The sequence below is a fragment of the Triturus cristatus genome, chromosome 10 (assembly GCF_964204655.1).
Source record: "Triturus cristatus chromosome 10, aTriCri1.1, whole genome shotgun sequence".
NCBI classification, from domain to species: Eukaryota; Metazoa; Chordata; class Amphibia; order Caudata; family Salamandridae; genus Triturus; species Triturus cristatus.
The window spans coordinates 672143937-672171791 of NC_140593.1; positions in this window are offsets into that span (position 1 = coordinate 672143937).

Consider the following 27855-nt stretch of genomic DNA (forward strand, 5'->3'; position numbering starts at 1 on the left):
CTTGGGCCTCGCTACCACCTCTCGCCCCGCTTAGTCTACTTTTCACCCCTTTCGTGGCTATGGAAGGGGTGTCCCACCACATTCCACCCAGAGCCACAGGCCTGCTCAGGCTGCCCAGCCTCTGCAGGGCTGGGGACATGGGACCCACTGCTGTGGGTCTGGGGTTCAGCAGGCGGGCCAGTCCACCAGTGCCCCTCTGCAGCAGCCTCCAAACCTTGCTAGTCCGACCTTTCAGGGCCACCAGTTGCCATTAGGCAGCAGGATCCGCCATCACCTCCCCCACTGGCACAACATCACGTGGGACAGGTGGGTTTTGCAGATAATCCAAAAGGGCTACTCCCTCCCCTTCGAGACTACCCCTCCATCCATGCCACCTACATTCCATGGCCCTTCTCCGTCAGGAAGTTACGGCTCTCCTGGCCAAGTGAGCTATTGAGCGCGTCCCAGTCCCAGAAGTAGATCATGGTTGCTATTCCCACTACTTTCTGATACCAAAGAAGGACAAAGGCCTGCGTCCTATCTTAGACCTCTGGGACGTGAACCGCTTCCTCCGGAAGGAGAAGTTCAAAATATTGACACTGGCTCAGGTCTTGTCTGCCCTCGACCCTGGAGACTGGATGGTAGTGTCGGACTTGCAGGATGATTATTTTCACATCACCGTCTTCCCGGCCCACAGGCGTTACCTACAGTTCACGGTAGGCCACGAGCATTTTCAATTTACCGTGCTCCCCTTTGGCCTTACCAGCGCCCCTCAGGTGTTCATGAAAGTGATGGCAGTGGTCGCAGCTTATCTGCGCAGATCAGGGTTCCAGTTTTCCCCTATCTCGACGACTGGCTGTTGCAGGCGATTTCGCCCCAGGCTGACGTTCCCCCCCCCCCCCCCCCCCCCCCTCCAGACTACGGCAGACCTCCTACACTCGCTGGGGTTCACTATCAATGTGCCAAAGTCACACCTGATTTCATCACAGAAGCTCATTTTTATCTGAGCATCCAAGCAGCGAGTCTGGGATATTTGGGCTATGATACCGATGTTTTAGCCTCTATCCCGGGTTTTGGTGAGGATGACCCTGAGGCTGCTGGGCTTCATGGCCTCCTGCATCCTGCTGGTGGACTATGCTAGGTGGCATATGCGGCCTTTGCAGTAGGACCTGATGTTCCAGTGGGCACAGCATCAGGGGAATCTTTCCGATGTCTAGATCTCGGAGGGCACTGCACGCCAATTGCAGTGGTGGGTAACGAACTAGAATTGGGTCGACGGCAGATCCCTCGTCCTTTCCCACCCAGACTTAACAGTTGTGACAGATCGGTCACTTTTGGTATGGGGCGGTCACATGGGAAAGGTGGAGATCAGAGGCCTCTGGTCTCCGGCGGAGTCCGGGCTCCACATCAGCCTGCTGGAGCACCGGGCAATCCGTCTTGCACTGAAAGCATTTCTTTCTGTCAAAGGGAGAGTAGTGCAGGTGTTCACAGACAACACCACTGCCATGTGGTACAGCAACAAACAGGGTGGGGTGGGGTCGTTGACCCTATGTCAAGACGCTCTCTGCCTCTGGACGTGGCTGGAACATCAGGGCATGTCCTTGAAGGTTCAACACCTGGCAGGACGAACTCCGCCGCCGGTGCATGATGGATCATGAATGACGTCTTTACTCAGAGGAGGAGCAAGGTCTCTTTCAGCAGTGGGGAGAGCCTTAGTTAAATCTGTTCGCCACCAAAGAAAACGCACAATGTCAGCAGTTGTGCGCGTTGGAATTTCCAAGGCAGCAATAGCTCGGCGATGCTTTTCGTCGCGATTGGAATTGCAGTCTTCTATACGCCTTTCTGCCTATACCACTTATACCCAGAGTGCTGAAAAAGATCAAGTGCGACCGGGCTCAAGTCATTCTTATGGCACCGGATTGGGCACGAAGAGTCTGGTATCCTGAGGTCTTGAACATGGCCATCAATCCTCCGATCAGACTGCCTCTTCAGGAGGATCTTCTGTCACAGCAGCAGGGGATCGGTCCTCCACCCGAACCTGTCCAGCCTCCACCTCCTTGCCGTGGAGATTGAGCGGCGACAGTTGACAGCTTTTGACCTTCCTCCTGAAGTCTGTAATGTCATCTTGGCAGCCAGGCGTCCCTCCACTACAACAGTATACCCCTGTAGATGGAACATATTTGTGGCATGGTGCACAGCAAAGGCTGTGGATCCCTTTTCTGCCCCTCTTTCAGAGATACTCCTCTTCCTTCTTTCTTTGGCCCAGCAGTGCTCTGCTCTGAGCCCTTAAAGGCTTTCATTTCGCCGTTTTGGCCTTTCTTCGCCTTTCTGATCAGCCTTCTCTTTTCAAGTCCCCTATTGCAAATAGATTTCTTAAGGGCATTACTCACCTCTTTCCTCCTATTCCTTTCGTAATGCCTCCATGGGACTTGAATCGGTTTCTAACCTACCTCATGTGTGCTCCTTTCGAGCCACTACATAATTGTTCTCTCAGACTATTGACCTTGAAGGCTGCTTTTCTGGTTGCCATCACCTCTGCTCGCAGGGTGAGTGAGCTTCAGGCTCTTTCTTCTAAACCTCCTTCGAACTCGCCTTTCTTTTCTTCCCAAAGTGGTTACCTCTTTCCACATAGGACAGATCATCACCTTACCCATCTTCTTCCCGCATCCTTCTAAAGAGAAGGAGAGGCTCCACCGTCTGGATCCAAAATGTGCGCTTTCATTTTATCTGGATCACACAAAACAATTCCAGGTGGATGATCAACTCTTTGTTAGCTATGTGGGCACCAAGAAAGGTCGAGCCGTGCAAAAACGAAACATCTCTTGATGGATCATTCTTTGCATTCACATCTGCTATTCCTTGGCGAAAAAGGAGCCTCCAGTAGGACTGCACGGCCATTCCATCAGGGCAACTGCAGCCACTACTGCTTTGGGACGTGGAGTCCCCCTCAGTGAAATCTCCCAGGCAGACATGTGGGCATCACTGCACACGCTCACAAAACATTACTCCCTGGATAGTCAAGTCCAGAGAGACGGCTTCTTTGGCTGTTCAGTTCTCCAGGACTTTCTGGTGTGAACTTGGTTCGCAGACCCGCCTCCGGGGTTGGTATTGCTGGGGTATCTATTCTAAGGTAAGGAATCTATAACTAATAGTCTCTTTCAGATGAACAAGTTACTTACCTTCGGTAATGATATATCTGTAAGAGACATATATTAGTTATAAGATTCCTTACCGCCCCAGCCATCCCTTTCAGGGCCCTAGTTTTGTGCACCAGTGGTCAGTGTCTTGCATCGCTCTGCGCTTCTGCCGTGGAATGTCCTGTAAAAAACTGCCATCAGCGCGCAGGGGCAGCGTCTAAGTAGATACTGTGACGTCTTTCCGGCGATCACGATGCCAACGACGAATGCAGAGTCGACCGACGCCACCTACCGACGCACAGTGGTTCTACTGAAGAAAAATTCTCCGGATCCAATCTGACGCCTGGGGCTAATTCTAAGGTAAGGAATCTATAGCTAATATATGTCTCTTACAGAAATATTGTTACCAAAGCTAAATAACTTGTTCTGCATAGGTCTCCCTGACAAATGCACACACCTAAATGGTACCAACAATCAGACAACCACGTGGACACCACCAGACCCCCCGAATACCTCCTTTATTGACTTGCTGACATGGAACGTGCGCAGACTGCGAGATCCATGCAAGTGCAGACATATTCTTGGATACCTCGACAGACACAGTATCCAAATAGCAATGCTACAAGAGACATAGCTTGATCTCACTGCACCTGCCTCCTTTGCTACCAAATGGCATCCCACAGATGCTTTGCCTCTTACTCTAATTATGCCTGAGGGACAGATTTACTGATCATATCCAATGTTCAATACTGCCCATCTGGCACCCTACACGATCTCCAAGGTAGGTTTTGCGTAATGTGGGGACACATAGCAGCACACTTTGTCACACTGGTAAACTGCTACGGCCTAATGTAGACCATGTTAATTTCTTTAGTTAGGTCTGAGGAGTCATACTTGACATTGGCTCCACGCACTTAATACGGGGAGGTGACTTAAATACCACGCTAGATTCAAGTAGGGACCGCTCATGCAGCACTTCAGGCCCTATGCCACAGCAGGGAAGCAGCTACCAGGAATCATGTTGGATCACCAGGTATTAGATGCGTGGAGGACTTTGCATCACATGTGACAGGAAGGCATATTCTTCTCTAGCGTACGCTCTAGCTGGTCTGGCATCGATTATTGGTTATTGTCGCTGAGACTAGGCACATGGCTAGCCAGTGCTGAACACCTTGTTCGAACATATTCTGACCACTCCCCATTACTGCTGCAGTTAAGGCTCCCAGGAAACAGCCTGCCCTACCAGTAGTGGTGAATCCAGGCCCTACCAGTAGTGGTGACTCCAGGCCACCACTCTTCTTGCCGACTGCTTTCGAGCAGAACTAGGACAGGAAATATGTGACTTCTTTCCCAGGAATCTACATTCAGTACCAACATTATCATGCCTCTGGGAGGCCCTAAGGTAACCATACACGTTACTTGCATTACAAAGGGAGGGGAGGATTCTTTGCGATATTCGTAAAACACTTAAGACGATAGAAACAGACATTAAAGCTATAGAAATCCACATCACAGGCACCCCAGGCGGACAGAAACAGGCCCAAATCGGAGAACTGGCCACGGAATACCAAGCCACGGCAGAGCGAGAAGACCCATTCTGGTCCCTATTTCAGCGAGCCCACAGGTTTGGAGAGGGGGAGAGACCAGGGAGGGAGCTGGCGGAGGCAGGGCACCTATCCAGGTTCTCCAATTCAGTTCCCGGAGTGGAGGACGCCACTGGCTCATTACGAAGTGACACTGAAGATATTTTCAATGTCATCTCAACCTTGTATTCCTCCCTCTACTCTACATGCAGGACCAGGCATATACACATGATCGGGTACTTAGAGGATATAGCCCTTGGGTGGCTCAGCGATGCACATAGAGTATTCCTTTCTGCAGATATTGTGGAAGAGGAAATCCGTACGGCCATAATGCGGCAAGGCTCCGGGACCTGATGGCCTACCGGCTGACTTCTATAAATGTTACGCAGAAACGTTTGTTCCCATCCTAAAAACAGTATACAAGGAAGCCAGGAACTCAGGAATCCTTCCCCTAACCATGTGCGAAGCATCATTCATCGCTATAGGAAAGACTACCGCCAAGTGTGAGGCCTATAAGACTTTGTCCCTAATCAACTATGACGCAAAAATACTGGCTAAGGTGTTTGCAAACAGGCTCAGCTTACTAATGGAAGGCTTGGTCCTGCCAGATCAAGCAGGTTTCGAACCGGCGTGTGCCACCTCCTATAACTTACGCACCCTATTCGCCCTGATCCAAGACATAAATCCGGATTTAGCTGCAGTGGCAGTCTTTTTAGATGCCACCCAAACCCTTTGATTCGCTTGAATGGGACTATATGTTTGCAGTACTGCGGCAAATGGGACTCCCCCACCCCCCTCATTTCTATCCTGAATCGCTCTGTTCTGCAACGAACCACAGTACAGATCAATGGCAGTCGATCTAACTCCTTCCCCATCTCGCAAGGCACCAGGCAGGGGTGCTCCTATCACTCCTCTTGTTTGCGCTAGCGGTTGAGCCACTTGCGGCTAAACTCCGACAACACCACAGAGAATATGTGATACGATACCCCACTCTGCATCTACTAGTGTTGCTCTATGCTGATGACATAAAGCTCTCCATCCGAGGCCCACCGGCCAGCTTAAATACCATACTTAGAGAATGTATCTGCTTTGGAGAGCTGTCTGGGATTAATATCAATTGGAGCAAATCTCAGATATTTCCCCTCACTTCCAACACTCCACAATTTGCCTTTGATTACCACTAATGTGATGCAACTCAGAGGTAAAATACCTAGTGATGATAATCTCCAGGGACAGGGAGGAAACACTGCAAGCAAATTATGGCACTGCCATTACCTCCATTACGACCTCGATATCTTGTTGGCTAGTGCAACCCTTATCATTAGCAGGCCGAAACGCCCTTATTAAAATGGTAATCCTGCCTAAGCTGCTATACCTCTTCCTAACACACCTTACCCCCCAGGATGCCCATTGTTCCGTACGCTAAAAAACTCAGCTAATTAGACTGACATGGGGTGGCAAACACCCTAGGGTGAGTTGGACTATGCCCACTCTGCCTTTTTTGCGAGGAATGTTCGAGGTGCCAGATATGGAACCCTACTATTTATGTGCGCAGGCCCACTACGTGACCTATTGGATTAATCCGCCTCCCTAAATGCCCCATCTGGCCATCGAGCAAGGATACATGGCCCCATTACCTCTGTCCTATTTCTTGGGTGCTAGGGTTTCACTCATGAGGCCTCCTGCCGCAATATGCTGCAGAGGAGAGGCGTTGGCACCTTGGGGATTCTCTGTCAGAAGGGAGTGTTCAAAGATCGAGACACGCTGATAAATGAAGGAACTTCTCCAGCATTGAATATTTCATAGATTCACATGCTTGTATCTTCCCAGTCGACATGGTGGGAGTTTCACGCTAGTTAGAAAAGAAGTACCATAGAAGTACATAGAAACCACCAAAAGGAAAGAAAAACTTCGACATTTGTCAGCATCTTTATGTAGGTTCAAACTTTGACTAATCAAGAGACCAGCCCCAGACCTCAACACCCCAGCAGAGCCACTAACCGCAAAATTTCTAACCGCATGTCATGTGTAAGGGAGTCTCCCTGAGCTCGACTCAGTTTGTCAGTGAGTGAACTTTTGACCCTGCTAGAATTCACCTCAAGGTATTGTTTTTCTACCTTCTTTGCTTCAAAGATGTCTGAGGGTTCTAAGAAGAGGCTTTTCAGGCTCTGTAGATCCTGTGGGAAGGCAAGGCTTTTTTCTGAAGATCCACACAAGGACTGTCTTTACCCTAAACATACATCCAAGGACTGTAAATATTGTAGAAGCTTTTCACCTAAAACTCGAAAGGATAGCGAGGCCAGATTATTGTTATGGCGCCAGAAGAAGAAATCAAAATCAGACTCTGGATCTGATGTTGAAGAGAGCCCTAGGCCATCCTGAGCTGAGAGGAAGCGTAAAAATAAAGGATCTACCTCATTAAAGGCTGATTCAAAGTAATTAAAGGCAGAGAAATCCTCCACTGCCGATAAACAGCCTTTAAGCCTAAGGAATCAGGACTGAAGAAATCCTCTACTGCTTCTCTGCCTGTCACACCTCTCAAACAGGCTTTGTAGATGAAAAAAGGACTGTCGACGGACCCGTCGTCGAGGACTTTCACTAAATTCCCGACTTCTATGGCGACGACTACATCGTCGAGGGCCATGGTGACGGCATAGTCGACGAACACAGCAACGGCGATTTCATAGTCTACAGCATCGTCGACGGCTTCGGCGGCGAGGACGAACACTGACGACGATTGCGTCTATAACTTCATCGACAGGAATACCGTCGACGAGGGCTTCGATGGCCGCTCTGTCGACGACAGTGTTTTAAATCACACTCTCGGCCAGTGTCGACAACGATCACTATCAGGCGTCTACCGGCGTCGACGGATCAAAAACAGGATACTAAATGTCTCCATTTGGTTCCAAAATCTCCAGGATTGTCACCTTTACTCAAGATTTCACTGTTGCTTCCCTCTCACCTTCTTGATACGGAGGAATTAGGGGATGAAAGTCTTTTTGGCCCGGCTTACAGCCCCTCACAGCTCAGAGTTAAATGCCAGGACACCGATGAGGAGGAGGAAGTGCAAGGATAGGACACTTCAGAATATATGGAAGGGGATTACTCATTCTCGGGTCGCTCTCAGGCCCAACGTTGCGACTCTTTCCAAGAGCACTATCCTTTTGAGGCTTATGAAGAGTGTTGGGAGGGTCAGCGAGATTCCTTACTGGTGCCAGTCTCCCTGGTCACAGACCTTAGGCATATGTTGAATGACAATTCTAAAAGATTTCCGAACTCTCACGCTCCGGATCCCTTGACGCCCGGTGGTCCGAATATTCAAGTTGCTTCGCCACCAGTAATTACTCTGCCGCCTGTTGCACAGGTTGAGAGACAGGCTCCTCGATGCATTACAATCCAAGATGATTACATCAAGAGTGCGGCAGACGATCAACCCGAGGAGGGTGAACACACTCAGGATCCGGACCTACTTGGGCAAGAATGGGATGATTATGTGGCTTCATCTTCGCCGTCGCCATCCCCTCCTCCCGTGGCTTCCCCCCGGGATTCGATTTGCCTTTGCCTGTGGTACAAACCAAATGTTTTCTTTATGATTTTAAGGATGCAACAAAGAAATCGGTTCGATCCATTCTGATTGTGGATTACATTTGGAGTGAAGGTTTGAAAATTATGTAGAACCCAGCCTCCGTTTCTGTTGTGTTATCGAAAATTGAGAAAAAATACAAGGCACCTGATTCTGCTCCGGCATGTTTAATTGGCCATCCTCGTCGGGATTCAGTAATAATGCAACCTGCCCAGAGGTATTCTAGGAATCTGCAATCTCCTTATTCGGTGTCTCCAGACAGGGAAGGCAAACGCCTTGACCGCATCGGCAAACGCTTCGCTACTATTGCCGCTACTGCTATCAAGGCCTCTAACGCCTTAGCAATTTTGGGGAGGTACGATCGTCAGTTATGGTCAGATCTGGCTCCTCTTCTCGAACACCTTCCCCTGGATAAAAAGAAAGAAGCGTAGGAACTCCTGCAGGAGGGTGCTAGAGCTTCTTTGGAGGTGATTGATTCTGCAATGGATTTGTCCTCGATTGCTTTCAGGTAGATGGCAGCTGCCGCAGTTCTTCGTTGAGAGGGCAAGCTTAGGGCGACGTTCTTCTGCCCTGAAGTTCAATCGAAAGTTCTCGTTATGCCCTTTGATGAGGAAAATCTGTTTGGAAAGTACGTAGATAAAGAGCTACAGGGCATCAAAAAGGATACTGAGACCGCACGTTCCTTAGGCACGTTGCAACAAAGGTATTTTTGTTCCTTTCGTGGAGGTAGAGGTAGAGGTCAGTTCCAGCAAAGACCGTCAAACCAGTGATACAGATATCAACTAAATAGTCAGCAGAGTTACAGACCACAATATGGAGGACAGCAACAGCAGCAATTGCGTGCCTCCAATCTGTCATACAATCAGCAATCAGCTAGACGCAAGCCTGCAGGATGAGGAAAATCGCTGGATTCCTCAAGGCGTCAGTGACGTTTGTCTTCCGCCAGCCACCTCATCTCGTTTTCAACCTCTACGGTCTCATCAGCTCTCTCTATTTCTAAATCAATGGCAAGCCATCACGGAGGACAAATGGGTGCTGGCTATCATCCAGCACGACCACACCCTAGAATTTGTCCACAAGCCTCCTCGAACTCCACCTCCAAGAAAAATGCATCATCATCATCTGTCCTTCTTAAGGCAAGGAATTTCGACGCTACTAAAAAAAGGGGCGATAGAGAAGGTGCCTTTCGGACAACGAGGAAAGGGCATTTATTCCAATTTATTCCTAATAAAGAAAAAATGTGGGAAATGGAGACCGGTTATGAACCTCAGTCAGCTAAACAAACACATCAAGAAGCGGTGGTTCAGAATGTTGTATCTTCAAGAGATTCTCTTATTAATAAACGAGGGAGATTTTCTAGCGTCCCTCGATCTCCTAGACGCATACTTTCAAATCCCCATTCGTGCAAAGCATCGCCAATTCCTAAGGTTCGAGGTGGCTGGGGGATCACTTCCAGTTCAATGTTTTGCCATTCGGCCTTCGCACAGCTCCCAGAGTTTTCACGAAATGTATGGTTCCGGTAGCAGCTTTTCTGAGAAGGCAGGGACACCTAGTTTACCCCTATCTGGATGACTGGTTAGTGAAAGGAGCTACATTTCACTCTACCAGAAAATCTACGTGGGCTTGTCGGCGGCTCTTCACGTCTCTGGGGTTACAACTCAACGTACAGAAGTCACAATTGATACCAAGCCAGAAGCGTATTTTTCTAGGGAAGTTACTGAACACCAAGTTGATGAAGTCGTTTCCCACTTAAGAACGGAAGCTCAAAATAAGGCGCTTAGCAACCCTACTACGCGCAAGAGAGTCCACTTCTCTGAGAGTATTCAAATCCTTACTGGGGATGCTGTTATCATGCATCCCATTGATTCTGAATTATCGGCTACACATGAGGCCTCTCCGGGAGCAGTTCAACATGCAGTGGGTGTTGGCGCATGGCTCATTCAGGGATATCATCTCTCTCTCTCCCAGACCATGAAACAGGCTCTGTCATGGTGGGAAAAAGAAAGCAATATCTCTCCAGACCTCTTGTTTTAACCAGCACAGCCTTGTTACATTATGACAACGGACGCTTCAATGAACGTTTGGGGGGCTCATCTCCAGGAATTGCAAATCAACGGAAAATGGTCCGTTCAAGAAACGTTTTTACACATCGATCTTAAGGAGCTGAGGGCAGTTTTTCTGGGACTGCAAGCTTTTCTTCTCAGAATCCAGGGATCAACTGTTCTGGTAAGAACAGACAATACCACAACAATGTTCTATCTTGCCAAACAAGGGGGCACCAGGTCTCACATTATCAGAACAGGCCCAGGAGATTCGGATGTTGCTAATTCAGCACAGCATAACATTGCAAATAGAGCATGTTCTGGACGTGGACAACGATTGGGCAGATTTTCTAAGCAGAACCAATTCCCAATGGGAGTTAGACGTGGACCAGCTGAGATGAGTCTTCAAACTGTGGGGCACTTCATAACTGGATCTTTTCGCGAAGGAAAGCAACAGGAAGTGCGAAAGGTTCGCCAGCAGGTTCCCTCAGAAAAACTCTTGGGGGAACGCCCTGCAGAAGCAGTGGACGGGGACGTTCGCCTATGCATTCCCACCGTTTCCCCTCATCCCAAGAGTATTGAGCAAGATGAAGAAAGAACCATGTCATCTCATTCTCATAGCTCTGGCATGGCCGAGGCAGTTTTGGTTCACGGAGCTTCTCCCGTGGTTGATATCTCCGCACATTCTCTTTCCTCCACTAGCAAACCTACTCGAATGAACAACGGTCAAATTGTTCATCCTCAAATACAATCTCTAAGTTGTCAGCTTGAAACCTCACGACTATGAATTCACAGATTTAAACATCACTCCGGATTGCAGGTCCATCCTCCAATGGGCCAGAGCTGCTTCCACTAATAGGTCATATGCTGCAAAATGGAAGAGATTCTGCCATTGGTGCGAGGAAAAAGACTTTCATCCTTCACTTAGCTAAATCAAAATTGGCTTACTCATCAAAGTACACTTGGCGGCAATTTCCAGGTTTTGCAGGAAACCAGCAGAACTCTCTTTGTGGTCAACAAGAATTGTTAAAGAATTTATGAAAGGCCTCTTCAGGGTTTTCCCACCCTTAAAGCGCCCTGCAGTCCCATGGGAATTAAACACAGTGCTAGCCCAATTGATTAAATCGCCCTTCGAGCCCATACGGCTGATTTAAAATATGTTTAATGGAAAACGGCTCTCCTTTTAGCCCTCACATCGGCTAGAAGAATCAGTGAAATTCAGGCTTTCACGGTAGCTGCACCTTTCCTTCAATTCAGACCAGACTAGCTTTTATTGAAAACAAATCCTCAATTTATTCCTAAAGTATCAACTTCTTTTCACTTGAATGAACCAGTTGTGCTCACCACATACTTTGGAAATCCTTCAACTGCCGCTGAAAGAGCATTGCATTCTGTGGATGTAAAGCGATGCATCAAGTTCTACATTCATAGAACAAAGACTTTCAGAAAATCGGATCAGCTATTTGTTTCCTTTACTTCGCCAAGGAAGGGCTAAGCTCTCTCAAGGAGCAGTATTGCACGTTGGATCTCCTCTGAAATTGTTTTCTGCCATAACAAAGCTGGAAAACCTCTATCTGCAAAATTGTCTGCACACTCCACAAGGAAGATGGTAGATTCTACAGCCCTATTTGCCGGGGTATCGCATCCAGACATTTGTAGAGCGGCAACCTGGTCTAACGTGCATACATTCTCTAAGCACTACTGCCTAAACTCTGCATTGGAAAGCGGATGACGCAGTGCGTCAAGCTGTCCTGAGACATCTGTTTGCTTAAGGTCAGTCTTTTATATCTGTCACTTCTATTTGCCTCGTGTATTTGGATTTCACAGATTTATGTGCTATTTAACGATTTACTTGGATTTTATAATTCATATGTATTGGTATGTTTAAATATGTTCACTTTTATTGCATTTGAAGGTCTTCGCCTAGTCGCAAATTTAAGGAATGACACTGCGAACGACCCTGATACAAGCATGTGAATCTATGAAAGATTTAATGCTGGAGAAAAAACAAATTACTTGCCTGTGCACTGTGGTTCTCCGGTTTTAATATCTTTCATAGATTCACATACGGCCCACCCTCCTCCCCGTCTAGGATTGCCACTTCTGATCTCATGTTACTTAACCTTAGCACACTTATGTGTGAAATCTGTGGTCTGGTGGCTCTGCTGGGGAGTTGAGGTCTAGGGCTGGTCTCTGATTGGTCAAAGTTTGGACCTACATAAAGATGCTGACGAATGTCAAAGTTTTTCTTTCCTTTTGGTGGTTTCTATGTACATCTATGGTACTACTGAGAGACTCCCATCATGACGACGGGAAAGATACAAGCATGTGAATCTATGAAACATATCTATACTGGAGAACCACAGTGTACAGGTAAGTAACTTGTTTTTTCTCCACCACTGGACATCATTTTATACATTAGAATGAGACATGACCTCAAAACTGCCATGCCCACTTTCCCCAACAAGCCCCCCATGCTAAATACACTGCACAGCTTATTGCAGGTCCCGGGACCGACACACGCGGTTCCCAGACTCTACTGTGCTGCACTCCTTGAGCGACCAAACCCACAGACTGGCTCTCGGGAAGGCTGGGACTTGGAGCTAGACACACCACTCACTGATGGCCAATGGCTCTATTATTGCAAACAAACAGGCTTAATAACCTCCAGTAGTCAGCTGCACATCATACACTTCAAATTATTACATTGGGTGTATTATACAGTGGCAAGACGTTACAGATATAAATTACGTCCAGATGATCGAAGTGACAGATGTAGACAGGAAGGAGCAGGCTTTTTATACCTAGCATGGCAATGTGGAAAGATGCACAGGTATTGGTTGGAGGTACAGGCAGCATTGTCCCGAATGGTGAGAGCCCCCATTCATCTCACTCTGGTCATGGCAGTCTTAGGCTACACAGAAGAACTACTAGTCACACACAGGAAATTCATCTCACTGGGACTCGTCCTCGCAAAGCGCAGGGTAGCATGCCGATGGAGCAGAGGACGGGCCCCCAAATTCAAAGATTGGCTTACCGATCTAATACAGTGCAGGGAACAGCTGCCGTCTTATGCAGAGCTCTTGCCATTGACTTCTCGACCAGAAGATATCTGGAACCCCTGCTGATGTAAATGAGAGAGGACACAGACGGACGCTTCACATAATTGATAATAGAGCTTTGATGTATTAGAGCACACGCTGGGGAGGACATATCACCATGCGAGGACAGTTGTATTCAAACACTAGCAGGGAGGAGCTAGAACTACACACTTTCGCGCAGTACACATCCCAATCGACAAGAGTTTCTTTTTTTCTGAAATCTGCAGCGCATCCCAGTGGTCTGATATGGTGATTTTAGGGGAATGATGATTGCTTATTAATTACTTACTCATGAGATGCCGTTTAGAACAACATGATCTGCACTGGTGGCTCAATTTGCTTTTTGAATATGGACATATGTACCATGCAGCAAAATGTGAATGCACTACTGTACCTAGTAGTAAATATTTTATAAAGAAATTTAAAAAAAAGAATACCATGCCTCTAATGAAATATATTCACACTGAACTTCAGAATGCAGATTCTTTCTGTGTTATACCTTTCCTGGGCCAAATGCAACCAGCAAATCCTGCTGGTTTTGTTTTGCATGTGGTGCTCCACAGAGCCTCTTATCTGCATATTTTGATTCATATTGTCTTACCATTGTTGACCAAACCCAGTGGAATGTGTAATATTCTCTTCCCATTTTATGCAGACCCTGATGAAGGCCTTGTTACACTATAGAGTTGAAACATTTGTCAACATTTTGATTATATTTTTACATAAATTGTCATCCACTTGTCATTTAGGTAATACTCTTTGGAAACTGTTAATCAGAACCGTGACAGATTAACAGGTTGAGTACTTTGATGATTAGATAGAAAGACAGATTATTCTGTGATATAGACTGTATTATTGATAATACATTCTTGATTGGGATGCACATTTCAGTATACTACCTAGTCTTATCGATTGTACATTTTTAGGCATATCTGTATTTTTATTCATGTGCTTTTGGTTACATATCCTTTCCACAGTAACACACTACATAATTGAATCTTGTTGAAAATTAAGTGACACTTTCATGGCATTGTATGTCCTGAATTGTTCAGCCCTTGATGTAGGAGGCTGGCTTAGTATATGGTGCACACTTTTTTAAGTGAGACACCCTGCACTAATCCAGACAACCCTTATGGTGATTTTAGTGGTCTTAGACAACCATAGAAAGCTCTCTAAGTGGTAGCTGTGGAGAGCAGCCTTCAGGCTTAGCCCAGAAGGTGTGTAACGCAGCTTGTTTTACCAGTACTAATCATATAGTGTAGGCTAAGTGAAAAAGAACCACACAGGGTAGTTATAAAAATATGTATTTATTTTAAGCACTCACTAACACATTGCAATATCTCTTACCTGGAGAAATAATCGTAAAACACACAATACTTTAACAATAGAACAGGTAAGTAGCACAAATACACAGTGGTCTGCAGGGGGAGACCAAACCATATACTAATAAAGTGGAATGCGAACCGCGACCGAAGTCGAGACTAGACCCAGAAGACTTATAAGAGCCGGGGACCCAAAGAACCACCTGAGGTTAGTACCCAGGAACCCCACGGAGGCCATGTGCAGAGTTGAAACACCACTGCATGCTCAATACAAGTCAATGGGGAAGTCGCAGTTGCAGTTTTCTAGAAGAAGGACCCTTCCCAGAGGACCCTTAAGAAACCCAGTGGAAGATGGAAGATTGGAGAGTCACCCAATCTGTGGATACCCCAGGGACCAGGATACCTACACCAGGGAAGCCGGGTGCTTAGGTAGTAAGTGACATTGGAAACTGCTGTTGATCACAATGGAGGACTTCAGTGAGGATGCCGCTGGCGAAGAAGGTGAAAGAGTCTGGTGAAATCCAAGGGTAGATTCTTGATGAGGAGTATCTGCACGCAGAGGGGACAGAGTCTATGCCACTCGGAGTGCCCAGGAGGCACAGATGATAAATGACCACAGATGACGAAAGATGCAGTAGAGGTGACGGTGCCCTTGTCGCTGCAGCTGTGAGGACCAGGCGACGCTGTGGAAGATCAGGAGCCGTTCACGAGCTGTCCCACGTCGGGAGTGGAGAGCTAGGGGGTCGGTGTCCGGCGGTAGGGAGTAACAACAAGCCTTAGGCAGCAGTAACAGATGAGGAACCAAGTGCAGGAGAGTCAGAGCAGGCCCGAACAAGCAGAGGAGCCCACTGGAGCCAAAGAAGACCCTCAAGAGGACCCACAGGCCGAAGGCACAGAAATCGCAAGAGGACCTCAAGCTGCTCAACAAGAATGCAGACCCATGGTGCAGAGGATGCAGTGAGGATGAAGATCTTGGTAGCAAAAGATGCTGTAGGCTGGAGCTTCTTGAAGCCTGAAGATCTCTGGAGAAGAGAAACAACAAAGCCGGCAAGTCGACGTGGAGCACGGGGTACTGCTCCAGCAGTTCTGACATGGGATACGGACTTCAAACTTGCTTAGAAGACAGTGCAGGTCTCAAGGGAGTTGCAGAACCACCACCTGTGTTGCTGAGCCTCTCGGAGTCCGTGGGACGTGAGGAGCAGTAGACCTGTCAACTTGGTTGCGGTGCCTGCAGATGCAGGGGAGTGACTCCTTCACTCCAAGGGAGATTCCATCTGGTTTCTTGGATGTCCACAGGCCTGGAGAAGAACCTGTATAGAGCACAGACTATGCAGAAGACTGGCAGGATGGCGAGACCAGGAGCAGTAGGAGTCTTCCCAGATGCAGTCTTGGTTCCCAAAGCGAAGTTCAACGAGTCCAAAGTGCCCAGACAGTTGAAGATGAAGTGGTTTTGGATCTGAATCTTGTCCCAGGACTAATCGGAAGAGGCACCCACAGGTAAGCCCTTAAGTACCCAAAGGAAAGGGTTGGGACGATTCAGGGGTACCTCCCACAGGAGGGGCTGGACAGAGGGGAGGATACTCCCATGTGTTTTGTCCAGTTCCGTGCCAGAGCGGGAGCTCCCTGAGCTGGTTTCAACTGGTGTATGCAAGGAGGACACCAAATGTGCCCTTCAGAGCAGTCTGGTTGGAATATGTGTTGCTATCCCGCAAGACATTACCCCGCGTACCATCACCCCGCATTTCTTTCAACGCATATGCAATTATTACGCGATACCATCACCCCTCATACTTGCACTCCACATATGACTTTACCACGCATGCCATTACAACGCAAAGGCATGCGTGGTGAAGGCATAAACTGTGTAAAAGCACTTTACCTAAATATACAATATATATTTATATTTTTCAATATATTTATGTGTGTATATTACCTACTGGCAGTCGCCAGTAGGTAGTTATAGTTAGGACCTATTTTCCATAGGAAATCCGCAACATTCTATATGGAATAACGTTGACGCCGATTGACGAATCTTCGCGAAATTTTCCAAACTTTTGGCCAGCTCCGGTCCGCTCCTATCCTGAAAATTTCACAGTGATTCGTCAAGCGGGGGCCGAGAAAAAAGGGGCGTCCTAAAACGCGTTTTCCCCATGCATTTTCCCAAAGGACCTGTTGACGCAACTACAGCCCAAACTGCTGAACGGAATGACACCAAATTTGGCAAAGAGGTAGTCCTCAGTTCAGACTCGTGCCTTCTGCTTAAATGGTGTAAATCCGTTCAGTAGTTCCTGAGAAAATTAGAGTTAAAAAGATAGATATATCTGGGCGGAGCCTAACCACACATCTCATCGTGAGATCTGATTGGCTGTCAGTACTTCATCCAATAAGTGTTGGCAGCCATCTTGGGACCAATATAAATGATAGCACCTCATTAAAAAGCATTGCAGTTAATAGAAGGTTTTAAGACTTTAGTTACATTATAAATCATTTGTTGATGGTACCATACTCATTTTAGGAATTGGAGTGTGTTCTAAGGTGATTTTACCATGTGAAAAAGCCTTCTGCTGTGATATCATGAATCATGTTTGAGAGAAAACTATTTTCTCATGCTTTTCCCACAGAGGTTTGGAAGGTGATCTATAAGTTAAACTGAGAGCATATTTTCTGTAAATTCACATTATCTTTCTCAGTCATGTGAGAATGAAGTCTGACATTCTCAGTAAAACATGTACATCCAACAAGGGCAGAGACTGTCAGTTGATTCCTTTGTGTTCTACTGCAGCTTCCCAGAGTGTTCTAAAGAACAACTAGAGCGCTAACAGTCCTACTTATGACAAACGTATTGCACACCTGAAGCCATCATAATTAGAAAAAGTGGTAACTCTTAAAACATTTAATTTAAAAAGGAACAAAATGAGGGGGTTCATTCTGTCATAGAAAGTATGATTAGTGCTGCAGAAAGGAAAATTAGGGCACATTTTGAGTGACTTCTCTAATCCTTTTCTATTTCATTACAAAATTCTGATATGTAGACTGAAACATGCACTTTTAATACCAGCAGGAGACTTCCGTGGTGAGCAGTAGCTTTACTACAGTGATCTAATGAGCAACTAGAGTACTAACATTCAGAATTCATGGCAAATGTGTGACATATCTGAATACCTTCTTGATGGAATCAAAGTAAAAAACTGAAAGCATTTCCTACTGAGGAGACTGCAGTAAATGAGGAAATTAGGAAACTTCATAACAAATAAATCTCCCAAGATGGCCACCAGAGACAAAAGAGCCCAAATGCATCACAAATATCACCCAGATGTAGCCCACATGTAGCCCAATGACAGAAGTGTGCAAAACACTTATTTTTTGTGTATTTGCAGTTTTATATAGTGCAGACTTGTCAGGTATTGGAGTGCTTTACATGACCATTGGTTACAACACACAAGATCAAATTCACTTTGGTTGTAGTCATGGGGAGATTAAGTGATTTGACCAGAATCACAGAATGTTGAGCTGAAGCAGAAACTCCAACCTGGTTCCCCAGTTGCAAAGTCTGCAGCTCTGGAAGTAACACCACATCCTCTCCCCTAAGTGCAACATTTAATCAAGTGGTCAACTGGATAAAAAAACATAAAGATTACAAATAATTTAAAAGTTCTTTGTCGCTATTTAAAAACTCAGAAAATATGTCCTCATTTTAGTTTTTTAGAGCACTAACCATAATTTTGATGCAAATAAGACCCTCTCATATATGTAATTTCTAAAGGAAATGCTCTAGGTGTTACAGTTTTGATTACATCAAGATGACGTCAGGCGTTCCACACTTTTATAATAAATATAGAATGTTAGCAATCTAGTTGTTCATTGGGATACTGTTGAGAGGCAGAGGCCAGGGGCACGGACTCTGAAAATTGAAGGCAGGTAGGAGAGTGCAGAGGCAACAATTTGACCACACTGGGCAGGCAGGAAGGTCAGTGGCAGCACAACAGACTATGGAGGGCAGTGGAAAGGGGGGCAGGGGCAACAAACCAACAATACAGGACTGGCAAGAGAGGCTGTGGCAATATAATAGGCCATTGTGGGCAGAAGGAAGAGGCAGTGGTAGTACAACCATACATGCCAACAGACCCGTTTCAGCCAGGAAACGTCCAATGTTTTTAAGCTCAAATGGGCTTTATTTGATCTGTCTCCTGTCTACAATCTCCTCTTTTTCAATGTAACTCAAAGGGGAAAATCAATACCCCAGTTTTTTTTCAAAATCTCCCTCTTACTAAGTTCAAAATGTTCCCAAGTATGGTACATTGGATCATGGTAGGCAGGAGGAATTGGGGTAGGGACATGGACTCGGATAACAGAGGACAGGAGGGACATGGAGAGGTGCACCAAACTGACCCTACAGGGCAGGCATCAGGGTTTGCAGCAGCACAATACACCACACAGGGCATGAGGGACGGGAGTGCAGCACAACAATCCATAGAAAGCAATAGGGAGGGGACAGGACCATGCACATGGACAATAGAGAATAGAGGGGAAAGAGGCAATGGTAGCTAGCTGACCATAATGGACAGACAGGAGAGAAAGCTGCAGCATAACAGACCATAAAGGGCAGGAGGGACGGATCAGGGGCATTACAATGGAACAGACAGGCCAGGAGGGAGGGAATAGGGGTCTGCACATGGAAACAGAGGGCTGGGGGCAAGGGGGCAGGAGCAGCAGGATGACCATGGAGGTCAGGCAGGATGGGCACTAGAAACAAGACACACCATGGAGAGCAACAGTGAGACTATGATAGCATACACACAGACCATGGAGGGAAGGTGGGAGGGGGTCAGGGGCAGCTAGCTGACCACACAGGGAAGGTGGGAGGGGACATGGCAGCACAGAAGACCATGCATGGCAAGCGGGAGGGTGAGTGGCAGCACAATGGCTATGATGGGCAAGAAGGAGGGTGCAGGGGCATGCACAAAGGACCATGGAGGATAGAAGGGAGGGTCAGGACCTGGGCACTGACAAGTGAGTTCAGGGGAAGGGGGCCCTCACAACAGACCGCGCGGGGCAGGCAGGAGGAGCAGTTGCAGCACAACAGACCAGGGAGGGCAGAAGGGTGTGGCAGTAAAATGGACCATGGAGGACAGGAGGAAGGGGATAGGGGCATGGCATGTGGACAGGCAGGGTGGAGGTGGCAGGTACAGGTTACAGTCCTCTGACAATGCTAGGCAGGTGGGAGGGGAGTGGCAGCTCAACAGAACACTCAGAGTAGATAGCAGTGGCAGATCCATGGAACATGGTGGGCAAAAAGGATGGAGCAGGGGCATGCACAAAGACATCGGAGAGCAGGGGGAATCGAGAATAGGGGCAGAAATCTAAGCACAGAGGCTAAGCAGGAGGTCAATGATGGGCCATAGAATTGGGGAATGGAGGGCAGGAGGGGTGGACTGGTACATCATGCTAAATGGAGGGCAGTGGCAGCACATCAGACTATGCATGGCAAGAGGGAGGAGGCTAGTCCATGGATTCAGACAACAGAGGATAGGGAGAAGGTGGATGGGGCAGCAAGCTAACTGTTCAGAGAAGGTGGGTATTAGGAACTTTATTCTTTTTAAAATGTGTGTCTGTGTGAACTACTTAAAATATGAACAAGTATGCAGCATAATCTCACTTTTATTCAGGAAGAAGAGGACGTTTGTGACTGTGACTCCGGGCTCACTTGGCAGAAACACCCCCTGACCCTCCATCCCCCATCGCAAAATGTAATGCCTGTGAAAAGGGTAGGTGGACGCAGTGTTATATAGAACATAGTCCTGAGAGCATGAGTGAAAATGAAAACTAGATATATTATATGGTATAAACTATGCACCAAAAAGTGTGATATAAGATGAACCGGGGCGTGAAATATAATATGCAATACATTGTGCGCAATGACAGATTAATTGGAGAGTGCGAGATAGCACAGGCACTAGCGCGTGCTATGCGATATGCGCCTTGGAGTGTAATATGCACAGGGCAGTGTTGTGTAACCAAACTAGTCTCTAAAGTTGTAGTAAAAAAAAAATGTGCTGGGGAGTGTAAAGTTGGATATGCACTGTGACAAAGATATGGATCCCAGATTGTAATATGGATGGCATAGCGCTGTGCGTTATAACATATAGAACTAAAGAAAATACCAATGCTGACAAATATTTGTGCTATTTGACTGTAGAAGAGAAAGATAACAACTACGTCCGTACTAATTAATAGTATTTTATTCAGACTTGATCTGTTTTTTTCATACAAAATGAATTGTTTTAAGAAGATATTCTGATCTGGACACACAATAATAATTCAAGATAATAAACAACAGGGAGAAAAAGTATTCACATACGACGGTTAATACGTTCACGACAACAAAGAAAAAAAACACTGGGACTCAACTGTCCAAATGGCAGAGGAACGAATCTGACAATCAATCATACACCACTCCTCATTCATACAAAACACTCACACGAAAAACTAAACTCAATATGCCTTTGGTGATAAGTAGAAACAACCAAAGGAATCTCCACACACGCACACTTTGAAGAAAAGTACCGTTGAAGGGGTGTAAAACAAGTATATTCAATTTGTCATCAATTTCTAACAACATCAAACAAAGCGCCCCAACGGACTACAGATAAACATGGCTGGAGAAAACAGAAGAAAGGGTCTACGCTTTTCGAACCCCGTTGATTTTAGATGCTGGGGTTCTCTTCAGGACCATAACACTGCAAAGAGAAGAAATGCAAAGGTAGATGTAAATCTGGAAAGGAGTGAGAGGGTGCTAAAAACACACCAGACGCCTACTCCAAATGACTAGACTTACCCTGAGGGTAGTGTTTGAAAAGTGCCCTTTTTAGAATTTCAAAGAGGGATACTCTGCAAGAAAGCAAAATGAAAGGACTACCGTTAATCGAAAGTGATCCGGACAGAGTCCTACATTAAATGAAAGATAAGGGCAGCTAAAGAAGCAACAAGAGCCTCGTGGCGGCCATTACCTTGCAAGTTGGTGAGCCCCAGAAGCTGAGCAGGGAAGTACGGCTGAAGAGGAGGAATCAGTCCGTCGTAAAAAAATCCAGTCAGAGCGGGGCAATCCGCACTGAAAAGGAGACGAAATATTCAATTATGAAGTATTGATAAAATTTAAAAGAAGAGAAAGAAAGACAAAGTTTTTAGCGTCAGTTAAGCCGAACTGAGGACAAGGCATATCTTGTTACAGGGTAAGATGGTCTTCCACACACAGTCTGTGGGGTGGGCGAGCAGCAATCTTCGCCTCTAGCGACGAAACTAAAAGTGGATGAAAATCGGCATCAGTCAAAGGGTTTTTTTACCATCCGCTTAGTCTAATAGTGCAGAAGGAGTCTCAGTCAAACGGTGGAGGGAGAACAGTTACCTAATTCGTGGCTGAACACCGGCGTCTTCGAATCCATCCGGGGAAGGAAGCTTCAAAGTCCGCTCTTCCTGTTTGGCACTAAATCGCTTTCTGTCGTGCAGCTGGAATTCTGGGAATTGTAGTCTCTTGATGTCGCGTTAGCTCAGAGGCTTGGGGAATGACCGGTGGAATACGCGCACTGGTTCAGGCGTATACTTGGGGGTAAAATAAATAGTCCGTAACTATAACTCTGTCATTTGTTCTCTGAAAAAAGGCCAAGTGATGGCAGGAACATTAGGCAGTTGAAAACGGAACCTATGTGTCAAAAGGAAAACGTTGGTAGAATGTCCTCATAGGCTAAAGATTTCTGAAAACTCATTAAGACCCGATATTGCAGTGTCAAACTTCATAATTAACATTGCTTTGCATTGAGCGAGCCTGGATTCCATATCTCCCCCTCTCGGATCGCGTTCTACTTTGGAAATTACTGTCCAACGGAGATCACGTTCTCCATGCGACATTTTCCGCCAATGATTGATCAGGGGTGCAGCTTCTACATTTTTTCTGATCCGGGATTTATGTTGTGTTATTCTTTGTCTGATTTCTTGGTTGGTTTTTCCGACGTACAATAGTGAGCACGGGCACATGATTCCGTAAATCACATATTTAGTTTTGCAATTAGAGAAAGTATCATGTTTCCAGAAAATCCCTTTATGGGAGAACAATGTGCCCTCAACCGTTTGATCGCAGCAAGAACATGTTCCACATTTATGGTGACCTTTTATGGGTGTCAAACCCATCATTTCTCTTAATGATGGTTTTATTGCGGTTTTCAATGATGCCCTGACTATGTGGTTGGCCACGTTTCTTTCTCTTTTGAAAGCGAACAAAGGGGAAGTTTCTAGAGATGGATCTAGGTTTTGAATGAGATGCCAATTTTGATAAATCGCTTTTTTTAGTTGGTTGGAATTTGGGCAGAAGGTGGTAAGGAAAACTTGGCGTTTCATCAGCAATTTCTCTTTCTTCTTTAGTAATGTTTCCCTCCGTGTCCACCAAGCTCTCTTCATGGCAGTTTTGACCAATTATTTTGGGTACCCCTGATCTCTAAGTTTTTCAATGAGATTATTAGCATGGGCATTATAATCCTCTTTGAAGAAGCAATTCCTTCTTATTCTGAGAAATTGTCCGTACGGAAGATTTTCTTTGAGACTTCTAGGATGGTTGCTTGAGAATGGCAAAGCCTTATTCCTGTCTGTTGGCGTCCCTCAGTGGGAAAAACTTCTACGTCTAGAAACGGTATCTTCAGTTTCGAAGAATTGATGCTGAATTTAATGTCCGGGGATCTCTGGTTGGATTATCGTTGTAAATGAATTTTTGTTCGTACATTGACATGTACAAGACTGCCAATTCGGGTGCAAAGGGACAACCCATAGCTACACCTTTGATCTGATAATGCATTTAAACATTGGATAACATCTTGGCTACGGTTCATAGACGATGTCTTTATGACATGGTCTGGTAATTCTAACCAGTTGACGCAATTTTTTGAGTGGCTCAACCAGAGATCCCCGGACATTAAATTCAGCATCAATTGTTCTAAACTGAAGATACCGTTTCTAGACGTAGAAGTTTCTCCCACTGAGGGACGCCTAGTGACTTCGTTGTACAACAAGCCAACAGACAGGAATAAGGCTTTGCTATTCTCAAGCAACCATCCTAGAAGTCTCAAAGAAAATCTTCCGTACGGACAATTTCTCAGAATAAGAAGGAATTGCTTCTTCAAAGAGGATTATAATGCCCATGCTAATAATCTCATTGAAAAACTTAGAGATCGGGTTACCCAAAAAAACTGGTCAAAACTGCCATGAAGAGAGCTTGGTGGATACCGAGGGAAACATTACTAAAGAAGAAAGAGAAATTGCCGATGAAACGCCAAGTTTTCGTTACCACCTTCTGCCCAGATTCCAACCAACTAAAAAAAGCGATTTATCAAAATTGGCATCTCATTCAAAACCTAGATCCATCTCTAGAAACTTCCCCTTTGTTCGCTTTCAAAAGAGAAAGAAACGTGGCCAACCACGTAGTCAGGGCATCATTGAAAACCGCAATAAAATCATCATTAAGAGAAATGATGGGTTTGACACCCATAAAAGGTCACCATAAATGTGGAACATGTTCTTGCTGCGATCAAACGGTTGAGGGCACATTGTTCTCCCATAAAGGGATTTTCTGGAAACATGATACTTTCTCTAATTGCAAAACTAAATATGTGATTTACGGAATCATGGGCCCGTGCTCATTATTGTACATCGGAAAAACCAACCAAGAAATCAGACAAAGAATAACACAACATAAATCCCGGATCAGAAAAAATGTAGAAGCTGAACCCCTTGTCAATCATTGGCGGAAAATGTCTCATGGAGAACATGATCTCCGTTGGACAGTAATTTCCAAAGTAGAACGCGATCCGAGAGGGGGAGATAAGGAATCCAGGCTCGCTCAACGCGAAGCAATGTTAATTATGAAGTTTGACACTGCAATTTCGGGTCTTAATGAGTTTTCAGAAATCTTTAGCCTATGAGGACATTCTACCAACGTTTTCCTTTTGACACAGAGGTGCCGTTTTCAACTGCCTAATGTTCCTGACATCACTTGGCCTTTTTTCAGAGAACAAATGACAGAGTTATAGTTACGGACTATTTATTTTACCCCCAAGTATACGCCTGAACCAGTGCGCGTATTCCACCGGTCATTCCCCAAGCCTCTGAGCTAACGCGACATCAAGAGACTACAATTCCCAGAATTCCAGCTGCACGACAGAAAGCGATTTAGTGCTAAACAGGAAGAGCGGACTTTGAAGCTTCCTTCCCCGGATGGATTCGAAGACGCCGGTGTTCAGCCACGAATTAGGTAACTGTTCTCCCTCCACCGTTTGACTGAGATTCCTTCCGCGCTATTAGACCAAGCGGATGGTAAAAAAAACCTTTGACTGATGCCGATTTTCATCCACTTTTAGTTTCGTCGCTAGAAGCGAAGATTGCTGCTCGCCCACCCCACAGACTGTGTGTGGAAGACCATCTTACCCTGTATCAAGGTATGCCTTGTCCTCAGTTCAGCTTAACTGACGGTAAAAACTTTGTCTTTCTTTCTTTTCTTTTAAATTTTATCAATACTTCATAATTGAATATTTCGTCTCCTTTTCAGTGCGGATTGCCCCGCTCTGACTGGATTTTTTTACGACGGACTGATTCCTCCTCTTCAGCCGTACTTCCCTGCTCGGCTCCTGGAGCTCACCAACTTGCAAGGTAATGGCCGCCACGAGGCTCTTGTTGCTTCTTTAGCTGCCTTTATCTTTCATTTAATGTAGGACTCTGTCCGGATCACTTTCGATTAACGGTAGTACTTTCATTTTGCTTTCTTGCAGAGTATCCCTCTTTGAAATTCTAAAAAGGGCCCTTTTCAAACACTACTCTCAGGGTAAGTCTAGTCATTTGGAGTAGGCGTCTGGTGTGTTTTTAGCACTCTCTCACTCCTTTCCAGATTTACATCTACCTTTGCATTTCTTCTCTTTGCAGTGTTATGGTCCTGAAGAGAACCCCAGCATGTAAAATCAACGGGGTTTGAAACGCGTAGACCCTTTCTTCTGTTTTCTCCAGCCATGTTTATCTGTAGTCCGTTGGGGCGCTTTGTTTGATGTTGTTAGAAATTGATGACAAATTCAATATACTTGTTGTATACCCCTTCAACGGTACTTTTCTTCAAAGTGTGCGTGTGTGGAGATTCCTTTGGTTGTTTCTACTTATCACCAAAGGCATATTGAGTTTAATTTTTCATGTGAGTGTTTTGTATGAATGAGGAGTGGTGTATGATTGATTGTCAGATTTGTTCCTCTGCCATTTGGGCAGTTGAGTCCCAGTGTTTATTTCTTTGTTGTCGTGAATGTATTAACCGTCGTATGTGAATACTTTTTCTCCCTGTTGTTTATTATCTTGAATTATTATTGTGTGTCCAGATCAGAATATCTTCTTAAAACAATTCATTTTGTATGAAAAAAACAGATCAAGTCTGAATAAAATACTATTAATTAGTACGGACTTAGTTGTTATCTTTCTCTTCTACAGTCAAATAGCACAAATATTTGTCAGCATTGGTATTTTCTTTAGTTCTACAGGTTCATTGGCTCAACCTTGCTGACTGGAGCCACACCCATTTTTGTTCTTAGTGCGTTATAACATAGGCATCGAGGAAGGCACATTAGTTGGGGCAATATAAACCGTGCGAAGGCAAGTGTGGCATGACATATTCACGGGGTGGTGTTACAGTGCACATGGGCTAGAGAGTGTCATAGCATACACACTAGTTGGTGGAATACAACACAGAGGTGTGTGGCACTCGGCGGGCACTGGTGGGTGTAACACAGCATGGGGCTCAGCCAGGAGCACGCTGTGACTCTCAAGTGAGGTTCGTCACATCCGGCGGTGGATGTGTGTTTTATTAACCGTGAGGGGGGTTTCTTGCATAGTTTGATCGAATTTTTGTCGAATCCCCTTTGAATGGCTTAGTGTGCGTGTGTATTAAATGTGCCCGTCAATAGCTACCCATGTTTGTGTAAATAAACCACAAGGGTGTCTACTTGGAGAGTACCCAACGGCGGGGGTGCCAGGATTAGGCACGGTAGGGCGTCAGACACGTCAGAGCTTCACTAGCGGTGTAAATACATTCCACGTGGATTCATTGTATGCATAGTCGCCTTTTAATGAATATCACGCAAATCTTCATGGTGATAGGTACATACGGTTTGTCCAGCATGTTCTAGGTGTTTCTATAAATATATATTTTTTTAAAATAATAAAAAACAAAGGCCGGCCCTGGGGGATGGGGTCCCCGGGGCCATAAATGGCCTGAGGTGGGGGGCAACGCAGCCCCCCTCCTAAAGAATAAAAAAAAAAAAAAAAGGCCATGACCCGGGGGTTGGGATCCCCGGGGCTGATTAAGGCCTTGGGAGGGGGGCCACGCGGCCCCCTTCCAAATTAATTTTTTTCAACAAAATAAATGTGGGTGCAGGCCCTGGGGCATGGGGTCCCCAGGGCCAATAAATTAAAAAAAGAAGGGGGGCTACACAGCCCTCCTTCTTAAAAAAAATAAATAACTAAAAGACCGGCATCGCGCCGGAGGCCACGCCCCCTTCTTGCAGCACTCTGCAAACGCGCCCCCTGGCCATTTGTAAGTTGGGGAATTAATTCCCCTTCAATACTGAGGGTCCCTGAGGGCCAACTAGCCCAACAGGTATCTCCAGTATGCGCCAGGGAGCTGTGGCAGGCAGGTGTTCTGAGGCCACGCCCCTTTTTACACCTCTATGCAACGCAGCTCTGTGGCGCTTACTGGAGGTACCTAGTGGGCTAGTTTGACCCTAGGAACCCTTAGGATTCAAGGGGACTTAATCTCTCAACTTAGAACGGCCACAGGGCGCATTTACACAGTGGTGAAGGGAGGGGACGGGACCTGAGGTGACGTGTGCAAACACGCCCTGTGGCGCGTTTTAAGTTGGGGAAATAATTCCCTTTCAATCCTGAGGGACCCTGGGGGCCAACTAGCCCACCAGGTGCTTCCAGTAGGCGCCACTGCTCTGCGTTGCAGAGAGGTGGTGCAGGCCGTGTCCCTTTTTACACCTCTCTGCAATGGCGCTTACTGGACGTACCTAGTGGGCTATCTTGCCCCTAGGGA